The following is a 10,808-nucleotide window of genomic DNA, read 5'->3' as shown; positions in this document are numbered from 1 at the left end:
CATGAGCAAGGGGATTACAAATCTTAAAATTAACAAGTGCCTGCAGACTTACAAACTAAAAAGAGATAAGGTGCCCGTAATCCCTTTCTTGTCCCTCTCCTCAGAAGGTGGAACAAGACAGCAGGATGGCAAAAAGAGTTCCTAGGCGAGGTGCGAGGAGCAGAAGGCACCAAGAGAGCATCCCGGTGCCGGGAGAGAAGCTGGAAGATGAGGCAGCGGGCCGGCAATATGGGACGAAGGCGTTGGTGCCCGCGTACTCCGACTTGACGGCCGCCACCCGTCTTCTTCGCCTTCTCCGGCCCTCCTACGCCAGCCGCCCAAGGAGACGACGGGGATCGCGCCGATGGAGAGATTGACAAGGAAGGCCCTCGGCAGGGCGCGTGGCCGAGGGAGGGGCGACGCGGTTAGTCGGAGTCGGCATCCCGCCGCTCGACTCCCTCGTCGTCGCTGTCACTGTCCTCCTCGTCACTCCCGCTTGAGGAGGAATCTTCATTGTCGGAGGAGCTCTCCACGCAGCACTTTAGGCGAGTTCCAAGATCTCCAAAGACCTTAACGAAGAGCAGGCCGCCCTCCATTAACTTGAAGTAGAGGATGAGCCCTGCCGTCAGGCTGTGGACGCGAGCAAACGTCTTCCATCCGCGACGAAGGTACATGACGTGAGGAGCGGGGAAGTCGACGTCGACCCGTGAGCCGCCGTTCCCGCAGCCCCTCATGTGCAACCTGAGGGTCTGGGGCGGATCGAGCTCCATCTCCCGAGCAAATGGGGTAGGGAGACGAAGACGACGACGCGGTGGCCGGCGCAGCCTGATGAAGAACTCGCGGGGCTGGTCCCCGACGTGCCCCTCCATCGTGGGAGGCATCGCTGGCGGAGGCGCGGCCATTGCGCCGCCTCGTCCCCCTCTTCCCTGAGCGCCACGGCGACCTCGGCCTCGCCCCTCCCCCTTCCTCCCGTAGCCGGCTCCGCCGCTGCGGGCTCTTGGGAAGGAGGAACGCGCTGTCGAACGGCGACCCTCGCCGCCACCGTCGAAGGGCCTGCAGCCCCTCTCGCCGTAGCGGGTGGAAGAAAGGAGCGGAAGTGGAAGAGGATGGATGCTGAGAGACTGTGGGATGACATCCCCCTCCCCCTCCTTATAAAGGGGCGGGGTCGAGGCTCGGCCGCCCCACTCGACCAATCCAGCCATCGGAGGCGCAGGGAATCAGGACCGACCGGCTGCCCCAATCAGCGACGGCCCGGTTTCCCGCCTCCACCGCCTGCCACCTGCATGGGGGACGCGTGGCGAGCGAGTAGGATTGAGGGGACGGGTGAGGCGACCGTTCCCCACCCCGTGATCGTGGGGCGCGGGCGCCTTGAAGACCGCGACCCGAGTCCACTCAGTAAATGAGCCACGCCTCTGCGCCTCCCTCTTTTTTATGGGGAAGGCGCGAGCCGCCGCTTTACGACGATGTGACGCATGCATGCGGGAACCGCCCCACGCATGACCCCCACGTCACACACGACCCTCCACGTCGCGCGTTCAACGTGGGTCGTGGGGAAGCGCAGCGGACGTAATAGTTACTACGGTAAAAATCCGCCCACCTGCCCGCGCACCGTTCTGGGCCTGGCCCAACAACGCGTCGCGCTTATGTGTGGCCCAGACCCAGGGGCTCCTGTCGGTGTACAAAAGTAGGGGCTCTCCTTTTGACCCCTTTACTTGTGCACGGGCAGTCAGAGCCGCGCGCCACGACCACACTTAGCAGGGCAGAGGAGGGAAGCTGGAGAGAAGCCAAAAGCACAATACAACCAAGGCAACGCCAAGACCAAAAACACAAAGAGCAAGAGGGCGAGGTAGACCCCCCCCCCCCAGCAAGACCCTTGCCGGGGCGGCCTCCGAAGCCCCGTCAAGCGTCTTGCCGGGGCAACTTGCCTAACGCCAGTGGATTGTGCCTTCCTTGAGCCCAAGGGTTCCACCGCCAACAACTACCTTGGGACTAGGGCTCGAGAGGCACCTCCGTGGTGGCATGCAGATCTTTGTGTAAATCATAAATACATGAGATCAGGTGAGGACCAGAAGACGACGACCCTCAGCGGGATCCTAGCCGAGGAATCCACAAGACCCCCGGCAAGCGCCTTGCCGGGGACGACCGCAGCGCCGCGGCAAGACCCTTGCCGGGTCCCCGGCAAGACCCTTGCCGAGGGCATCAGTAGGGCCACAGCCAGGCCCGCACCAGCCAAGACTCCACCACCGTCCCCTGGCAGCTGCTAGCTCGACCAGCTGGGCAGGCACCTGCGTGGCGACGGGCGGCCTCTACACCGACTCAGCAAGCACCTGCGTGGTGGCATGCGACCCTTCGTGAAGGCTCCACCATCGCGCCAGCCTAGCAGCCAGCCAACATGGCGCCGCAAGGCCTCGTCAGCTCGGGCGTGTGTCAAAGCCCGGCGAGGCGGCGACAGCTGGGACGTGCTTCCTTGCCGTCCCCGATAAAGCAAGAGGGACACGTCGGCAGCGCATGAAATGCGTTTGTCCGACGGTGCCAGAGGATAGACTCATCCACTGTACACCTTTCCACGTCCTGTGTGCCTCTGTGGCGACCCTGTTTGCCTACAAAAGGAGGCCCGAGGCGTCCAGGAGGAGGATTCGGATCTTTTGGGCAAGTTACACCCCGCAGCTAGCTCAAGAACACAAGAACACTCTAATACATCCACCAAAGCAGGGTATTACGCACCTTCGCAGCCCGAACCTGGGTAAACGATCTGTGTGCTTCCTGTCAGACACGCTCTTTGCACAACCTCGCGCCCGCCAACCGTAGAAGGGATCCCAGTGATTCCATAGGTGTCGTTTCCACCGACACTTATGGAAATCTGTTCAGTAAAACCATTGTACTGTACCTCGTAATAAAAAATTACTCTACTATTGCACTAGCCACTGGATTAGTGTATTTGTACTATTCGAATGGTGTTGCATTAGCGTATGGACATATATAAAGTTTGGCAAGCTTTTCCAGATATGTGCTCAAGAAAGCTACTACCTATTTTTCCAAATACTAGATGTTTGGGTACTTTAAATTGAACTGCGAAAACATCTTATATTAAAGAACACAGGGTGTAGAGTTGACTCGAATTATCCCGGTAAAGCTAGTCACACCTTTGTTAAAATTAATGTTCATTACATTATCGGAGGAGATCTGTACGTTTGTCTCTAATGCCGGTCGATTACATATCTGACATCATGATGTAATGTTAAGTCATTTCTTTTTGTACAGTGTCACTGAATTGTCAATGCAGTGATGGCATTTTATTTTAGTTGAACTGGACAAAATATGCTTAAAAGAAGAGGAAAGGTTAGAAATGGTTCAGTTTTTAAGAAAATACTATGTATGCCTTCCTGACATCATCCGTTGTTTCCTTATTTATTCCTTCAAACAGGTGGTTAGAAACAGTCTTGCTACCTTTTCCCATTAAGAAATTGGAATGCTTATATTTGTGAGTCTATGCTTCAACTAGTGCCACTTTTATAGTAATCCCACTTTTAATATCTATGCAGACAGAGATGCTCGATTTTAGTGGAACTGCACAAAAAGTCCAAATGGTTCAACATTAGGAGCATGTTTTCTTCCAAACCTTTATATCCAATTGGTGGCACTATGAGCTGTTCATTACGAAGGTACATGGGTTGCTACTCTTTTTGTACTGTCATTAGATAGTAATATTAGTGGTTGGCATGTGAATTTATTGGCAGGGTGGACCTACATTGGAGGTGCATGACATGATTCAGTGATTGGATGCTCAATTTCGGTTGTATCGATTTCACCTCTTCCATCACTGCGAACATGGATATCCTTGGTCTTATGAAGAATAGGCGCTATATTTCTGCTCTGAACCAGCAAATCAATTAAGTACGAAATTGTCTAGGGCAAAACATGACAGTATCAAATTGTCCAGTGCAAAACATGACAGATGCTAAGCGGAAGAGGCGTATTTAAACCAAAAATACAAGGTGGGGCATATGTTTACTAGCTACTTGATATCTGTGCAGACAGATGTCTGCCCGTTGCTATTTGGCAAACAAACAAAGGGACCGCAATTATGGTTGAACTGCACAAGAGAATAGTATAGTCACTGCATGCAGTGCCATTTGGAAATAGACACGGAAAGATTGGATAGTCACTTCATGGACTGCACAAAAGTAGTACTGTACTATTTATTGGCCAACACTAGGTGCTTCATTGCTTTGGTCTGATTATACAATGGGCACCATTTTGCCTAAGTTAAAGTTTGTATTCTGAAAATAGTCTCGCCGTGTGATCGAGAGAAGACCAAATCAAATTGTAGTGGATGTTCCTCCATCATGTGTGGTTCATTCTCATGGTTCCAGCTGTTGGTGAAACCACTTATGTTTGCAAGAGGAATTGTAGACTTCACAAACAATTTTGTCTTTCACTCTGTACTGAATGTTGGCCAAGAGAAGCATCCATGTTAGTAGGAAGAACAGATGTTTTTTCTAGATCTTTGCTTTTGGAGCTACATATTTGTATATGATCTGTGAATTATTGAGATACATTAACATGTTGATCTTATGTAGGTTGTGAATTTGGACTACTAATGTGAACATATTACAATGCCAGGCTGTGAGTCTCGTGTGAACATTTCGAATGGATCGGCTCTTACTACTGTGCACAACATGATCCTTATTTCTGTGTTTTCAGTGTTTACAAGTTACTAACAGTTCCTTATTTCTGTTTGCTCAGTGTTTACAAGTTACTGATCGATCACTACCTAGCCTACTAATGCGCTCCTGGCAATTTTAATTGCGACGCAATATCCGAAGTGGCAGTTTTTTGAATAAAAATGCCTACCTCTGAAGAAACTGACATGTTGTTCTGAAGAAAATGCCATGCAGATCTGAAGAAACTACCAGCAAAAACGTTCGCAAATGCCTTATCTCCATGTGAACGTTCATCCTCTATTGCGATCCTACACATACACTATCCGACCGACTCGATCCTACGCGAATAACCTGCGGATCACGCACGTACCTCATCTGGATGAATCGAGCGCACTTGTTTGACCGTCATGCCGACGTGCGACCCAGCACGGACGGGACGCACCACTGACGGGACGGGACGACACAGTCATAATTTCAGTTTTTCTACTTTTCCACGGCAAGCTGGCACGCTAAGCCATGCCTGCTTATGCATTGAATTTCGATGACCGCGATGACTGTCGTGTTTCCCGCGACATGCTGGTTCACCTACCTTTCGCCTATAATTACTGGTTCCCGGTGTTCTCCGGTGGCACCCTCACCCAACTCGCCCTATCCTCATAAGCCGCCACCGGCCCAACGTCGCTCGCCACATATCATCGCTCTTGCCACGTCCGTCATGCCCCCTCCCATGCGCAATAGGCGATGCCGGAGGCGGTCACCGCCGGATATAGTGTTCATTTTTTCACCGGAAGGCAGACGGAGGGAGGAGGCATTTTATTGGTCTTTAGATGGCAATGCGGAGTATGAGGACTTGTTGGAGCATGACCACCTGGCGGAGGAGCAGCGTATCACCGATTTGTGCCGCCAGCGGGGCATGGAGCTGCAACACACCGACGCTCTGAGTCGCGAGCAGAGCTCCCGCAACTGGGCTGACTACATGGTGGCCGGCGCTCGGCAAATATTCCTGGAGGCTGTCAGGCACGCACGCGTTCGCGACACCGAATTTTACTACCAGTTCGTCAAGTGGGTTTCCCGCTTAGAAGCCAAAGTTTCGGTGGACCACGCCGGCATGGAAAGAGCCAACGCGCGCGAGCAACATGCCCTATCGCACCTCTGGCAAGTCAGAGGCGAGGCGGAGGACGTCGGTGCCGGCATTTAGCGTGTACCGCAAATGGCGGCCGGCATCGTCTAGTTAGTTAAGAGTAAGTTAGTACTTGTACACTACTCGAGTATTAGTGGGAGTAGATAGTTAACTTGGCTATGATGGTTGTCAACGTGGAAGTTCAGTACTCCATATCTAGATCAGACCTATTACTTTGCTCTGAATGTTGAACTTTCCGTTTGAATGTATGGAATGGGCTGTTAATTTTTTTAATGGGTTGTATTTGTGCGCCACGGGTTTAGAGGCTGACTTGTGGGCCTACCAGGTTGACCCGTACACAATCAGGAGATGATTGTATGTGGAGAGGATGACAGCAGGGACCCACCAAGGTCATGGCAGTACGCAAGCAAGTGCCTCCCTATTTCAAGCCAAAAATATGGTTCCTCCTAATGGATTTCTGACATCTGGGTCCCATGCCATTGTCAACATAGTCAATAAAAACGAGAGAATTGCACAACGAGCGGCTGACACCAGGGACCCAGCAGCTCGCCCAGTTATTTTTGTTTTTGAGACGGAAGCAGGGTGTCAACTGGGCTGTGCGGGGCACTCTGGCCTGTCTTGACAGCCTTTTCTTTTATGTTTACCACAAGACCAGCCTAGTAGTTTTTTTTTCTTTCTGAAAATAGCTAGGCTAGTTTTTTGTGCTTTGTCAAGTAGGTCGCTTTGTTAGACTTGTTAGGCTGCAAATCTTTCAAGACGACGAGAGCTTCATTCGGCTGGCCTAGAAAATGGGCTATCAATAATGAGAAATGGGTTGTACATTTTTAGAACACATCAAACCGGCAATTAGTTTCAAATTTCTTTTTTTTCATTTCGAGATTTTAAATTCCATTGATTTTTATGCGTGGAAAATTTGTTGGATTTTATATTGATATAAATTTATTTTTGAAATTAGTTTCAATATGACTCGAAATTTCAGGATTAAAAACAGTTTGGACTGCATATAAATATGCAAAATTTCGTATAATTTTTTAACCGTGGCCACAATATGGGCTGTAATGCTAACAAAAAGAATATGGGCTCCAAAAAAACCTTAAGAATTAGCAAATGGGCTGTAAATTATTAGAAATAATGGCAGATGGGTTGTATGTTGTTTTCCACAGATTTGAGGCTGACTTGTGCGCCTACTATAGGTTCACGCGTACGCTTTCCTAAAAAAAAGTTTGACGCACACGCAACACCGTGTCAACTTAGTCAACACACGAGAGTAGTAACTGTTGGATGTCCATCCAATGGCCGTCGTGCTTCTTCAATCTCTGCTCTTCCTGCTCCGGCTGCTCAAACAAGTGCCGGCTAGACTGCCTGCTCCCTCCTACCGTGGCCGGCTGTGCTGCCGCACAGGCCACACCACCCCACCCTACTCCCATCGCTGGTCTGGCCATCCCACTACTCGCACACACCTGCTATTATTCTCCAGCGACGGTAGATGAACCAGTAAACCCTCGTACTCCCCTCCGCCTGGGAAACAACTGCCGAGTCTTCCCTGGCTCCGTGTCGTTCCCTTCCTAGGCCTCGCCATCGTCCACTGCCCTGGTGCTCTCGGTGCGGCGTGGTCAACATGGTCAACGAACGACATCCATCGGAAGAGGACTGTACATGGAGAGGCTGACAGCTGGGCCCACAGCCGCACGCAAGGAAAATGCCTCCTTATTACGTGCAAAATAATGATTCCTCCACCTGATAGCTGGGACTCACCGGAAGGGCCTCTGCATTTCGCGAAAAACATGTTCCTCCTGCTGACAGCTCGGACCCACCAGCTATATCTTCGCATGCAAGGAAGTGCCTCCTTATTACACACAAAAAAATGAATACTCCCGTGCTAGCTAGGACCCACCATAGTGGGAGGCTGACTTGTGGGCCTACTAAGTTAACTCAGGCGGAGGCTTTGTCAACTTCGCCAATATAAACGATTCTAGCTCCAGCGACCATACGATGTCCATCCAACGACCGTAGTGCTTCTTCAACCTCTGGTCTTCTTGCTCCAGCCGCCCAAGCCAGCGTCGGTCGTGCCGCCTGCTCCTGCCTCTCGTGGCCGGATGTGCTGCCGCGGAGGCCTCACCGCCCCTACAACTCCCACCGCTGGCCAGACCATCCTTCTACTCACGCACACCCCCTATTATTATGCGGCGACGGCAGCCTCACATCGCAGCCGAACCAGTCAACCCTCATACTCCTCTCTGCGTGGGCATCCATTGCCGCGTCTTCCCAGGCTCCGTGTCGTCCCCTTCCTAGGCCTCACCGTCATCCACCACCTTGGTGCTCTCGACACGGTGTGGTAAATGTGGTCAAGGAACAGACTTCCATCAGAAGAGTACTTTACGTGGAGAGGCTGACAGCTAGGTCCACGGCCGCAGCAAGGAAGTGCCTCCTTATTACGCGCAAAATAATGATTCCTCCACCCGACAGCAGGGACCCACCGGACGGGCCACCGTATTTCGCAAAATAAATTCCCCCTGACTGTTGGGACCCACCAGCTACATCTTTACACACAAGGAAGTGCCTCCTTATCCTCTCTGGCAGTCGGGACCCACCTGGTCAAAGCGTACGTAGCGTTGTCATTCTGGTCACGAACATGTACGTACATACTGGTCGATCGGTCTGTCTACAGGCTGTAGCGATAAACTGTGGCCGATAAGGAAGGGAACGTGTCGTAGTAGAGGCACGGACATAGCATGTACACATACGTACAACCAGGGTGCAAGAAAGAAATAAGGCCACGTATGTACATACGGGCGGGGTCTCAAACACCTACTCGCGCATATGTATGGCCAGGGCTCATGGACATGGAGAGGCAGCGACGGCGTCATGTTCATCGGCAGCCAACCGGCTGGGTCAGAACAGAGATATTGTGTCATTGTGTTCATCAGGAGGCAACGGAATGCGTCGTATTCATCAGGAGCCAACTGGCTTGGACGGAACAGCCGAAACGAGGCCTGGCGTACCGCAGAACAGAGGAAACGGCCTTGTTTTTGATCGCCTATGGTCGAAAAGGGATCTTGTTCATCGGGAGGGGTGTGGCGTACCGCAAAACGGAGGAAAATGACTTCTCTTCGACCTCCTACGGTCGAAACGGGGTCCTGTTGAACGGGACGGGTGTGGCGTACCGCAAAATGGAGGATACAGACTTATGTTGGAGCGCTACTGTTGAAACGGGGGTCCTGTTTATCGGGAGGGGTGTGGCATACGACAAAACAGGACTCCACGGGCTACTGTTTATCCACTGTCTACTGCCTTGCTCCAGCCTCCACGGGCTACTGTTCATCGACCGTCAACCTCCTCCAGCCTCCACCTATGACTGTTCATCCACGGCATCTCCCTCCTACCTCCACCAGCTAATGTTCATCCACAGGCTCATGTTCATCCAGCCTCCACCGCTCCTCCACCGGCTTCAACCAGCCCTCTCCATGGGGTCCTGTCCAACCACCCCTCCACGGGCTAATATTCATCCAGCCCTCCACCGGCTACTGTTCAACCAGCCCTCCACGGGGTCCTGTTCATCAAGCCCTCCACGGGGTCCTATTCATCCACCCCAACCGGCTTGATCGGGGTCCTGTTCATCCAGCGGCAACGACCTCTACTATCATGGGGTCCTATTCATCCAACCCCCACCGGGAGCTGTTCATCCAACCCCTAACAACACTCACTATTCATCAAGAGGCAGCAGGTTCGATCGGCTTCAGTTAGAAGCAGCAGCGAAGGAATCGCTCGATCGGGTTTAGTTAACAGCCAGATCGATAGATCGCTCGGGTTCAGTAACGCGTAGCCTGCAGTGCAATCGCTTGGGTTCAATAGGCGAACGCCTCGCTCGGGTTCAGTTAGAGCCCAACACCTCGCACCCACGCGCGTACATGTACGAGAGAAACGCGCATCGCTCGTCCCCGACCACCCACCGTAACCGGGAACTCCCCAATATTCTCCTCGCCCTCGCTTCTACGATGGTATTTTCCATCATGGACGGCCCAAAGAATGTCATGCAGCTGCGTCTTCGGCCCGCCTAGGACGAAAAGCCCATTTTTATCATGATTTTTTTTCATAGAAGTAGGAGCCCACCATATTTATGATGATACTAGGTTTTGTCACAATTATCATCATAGAAGTGTCATAAGCATAACAGAAAAAAAATCGTTCGGCCCAAAATGTCACAGATGTGTCTTTTTTTGTAGTGCTGCCTTAGGCAAGTTGCTTGGAGTACTTCTGCTACCATCTTCATAACTGCTGTTGGAGGGACTAGTGCCCTCACTAGGATTCACATGCTATTCTGACTTGTTCTGACCGTCACTGCCCTCTGACATCTCTGAAACTGACCGTGTGAATAGATAGGTATAGGTATTGTGGATGAGCATCACAAAGCACAACTATTTTGCAAAAACATTGAGACAAAAACTTAACTTTAGTTTTCTGCAGAAAGCATTTCAGAGCTACCGATATGACAAACTCGGTGACACCGAAGCATTAGCAGAATCTGAACATGCAATTTCGGTCAGACCGAAATGCAGTCTGGTGACTCCGAGATGCTAGGGTTTCACAGAGTAAGTGATTTCGGTCACACCGATTGGTATGCTTCGGTCAGACTGAGTTGTACTTGGGCAATGGCCGGAGACAAATCGGTGAGACCGAGATCCTCAGATCGCTCGGTCCGAGATGAGTTCGGCGAAAACCTAACCCTAAGTTTTTGCATCAAATCTATTCTAATTGAACTTTTCGGTGGATTGATTGATCTCATTCATAGTAAGAATAATGGCAATGATCTTTGTGCAAGAATCGGAAAAGGAGAACGCACAAACAGGTCGAGTCCGTGCCCTAACTTGGCGACGAACTCGCTACAGCGACAACGGCAGTGAGATTTCCGCTGATGGCGACGGAGACCAGCTGCAGGAGGACACTGGTGACACGTCTCCAACGTATCTATAATTTTTTATTGTTCCATGCTATTATATTATCTGTTTTGGATGTTTTATATGCAT

At 51.4% G+C, this 10,808-nt stretch overlaps 1 pseudogene; it reads right to left on the bottom strand.

Annotated features, from left to right (window-relative positions):
• Positions 1–404: 404 nt before the first annotated feature.
• Positions 405–10,808, bottom strand: part of LOC141042931 (uncharacterized) — a 341,300-nt pseudogene continuing 330,896 nt past the window's right edge.

The sequence above is a fragment of the Aegilops tauschii genome, chromosome 3 (genome assembly GCF_002575655.3).
Source record: "Aegilops tauschii subsp. strangulata cultivar AL8/78 chromosome 3, Aet v6.0, whole genome shotgun sequence".
Classification (NCBI taxonomy): Eukaryota; Viridiplantae; Streptophyta; class Magnoliopsida; order Poales; family Poaceae; genus Aegilops; species Aegilops tauschii.
This window is presented reverse-complemented; position numbering and strand designations above follow the sequence as displayed.